Below are 1754 nucleotides of genomic sequence, written 5' to 3'. Positions count from 1 at the left end.
AGAGAGAGAGAGAGAGAGAGAGAGAGAGAGAGAGAGAGAGATGCAAGCGTTGATGACTTTATTTTCCAACCTCTACCGGAATTGAAACTGCTTTTCTTCCCCAGGGCTTTGGGGGAAGAAGTTTGTTGTTTTGTTTTCGTACAGATCTAATTAGGCCTTTACAACAGAAAACATAGCTTTCGGAACTTTTTAGAGCAAAATCTTTTTTAAGATTTTTCATTTGTTTTCAATCCGCTTTACTCTCTTAGGCATGCAACTCCCTTACTGCGAAACATCGCTTCTTCAAAGAGCACACAAAGCGCTCCAAATATATCTTTTTTGTTACAATGAATCTAACAATACAGCTCCCTTTGCATGTATGTTTCTAAATGGTATGGCTGCAACGTACTAAAGGATTATTATGATAGTGTCTGTTAAGTTTTTTGTCGGTGTGAAAAGCTTTGAAAGTACATGTATTTGTTTGACCTTTTTTTGCCGAAAATCGTAAATGACACTAAAAGTGCAGACACAGCAAAACTATAAGGTTCAGCAAAATAAATCTTTAGTACATTATAAGTCGTATTTTCAGAACCATTGTGTAAAAATATCAATACTGTATCATTTCAATCTTTTTCGCAATCTCTGCACAAAATTTGGGTTCATTTTGGTCTGTCGAATCTATTTCATCTCAAAACTAAAAATTGCCAATTAAACCATACATGGATGGTATGTTTCCATTTTGAAAATACATAATATTATAGAGCATAAACAAAAAACAAATTCACTCTGGCTGTACCTAATGTACCTTAGGTTCCTAATGGGGGACTAGCATTTACTTTAATATAAAAAAGCCAGTGAATACCTTCGTCTTCTATCATAGTTCCATGAGCTATCAAAATGCCAAGATCGGGAGATCTAGACACCTCTCTCCACCATCTCCCCTTTTCACCCCATCCTCACCTCCCTCACACGAAGAATTGTACTCTGTGAATGTGTGATATAATGCGATACTCAAGTTTCAACGCGTTAGGCTTCGTTCCTTCCTCTGTCCACCACCGTCCTCACACTCTGCCCACTTCCAACCGCCTCTGACAACTGCAGTCGACCGTGCCGGGTGGGTCACAAGTAGGGCCAAACCCGTAGAAGCCGCCGGCTTGACGGTTGGGATGTTGGACAGCAAGGACAATAGAATTTGTAACCTCCTTGTTGGATACTAGGGTCACATTTCGTTGAACGATTTTAAAACATATTTTCCCTTAGCGATCCCTACTGATGATTTTTGATAAAAACGATGTCGTAAGGCCAGAGATGAAAAAAAATTGTCAAAACATTCATTATATCGGCTCCCCAGCTGCTATTCAGTTGTTATGGCAAGGGGAAACAAACAAAAGAAACTATTTTTATATTCAGACCTCAATTTATCAGAATTCGTATAAGGCTAAATTCGCTGTAATAAAAATAAGTATTCTGGACGCATTGCATGCTCTTTGAAGAAGCGATGCCTACCCGTAAGGGAGTTCAATGCCTAGGGGAGCGAAGCGGGTGAACCAAACGAGAGGGAAAAGACATCTTAAATCAATTCAGCACTAAAGCATTTACAAAAGCTTTGTCTTCTGTTTTAAAACTGGAATTGGGCCTGAACGAAAACAAACAATAAACTTCTTCCCCTAAAGCCCTGATGACGGAAAATAGTTTTAATTCCTGCAGAGGTGTGAAAGTAGTAAGGTTGTCGGTGCTTACACTAAAATCTCTCTCTCTCTCTCTCTCTCTCTCTC

This window comes from Aplysia californica, unplaced genomic scaffold (assembly GCF_000002075.1).
Source record: "Aplysia californica isolate F4 #8 unplaced genomic scaffold, AplCal3.0 scaffold00483, whole genome shotgun sequence".
Taxonomy (NCBI): domain Eukaryota; kingdom Metazoa; phylum Mollusca; class Gastropoda; order Aplysiida; family Aplysiidae; genus Aplysia; species Aplysia californica.
The sequence above is the reverse complement of the archived record's forward strand: the minus strand, read 5'-3'. Positions refer to the sequence as shown.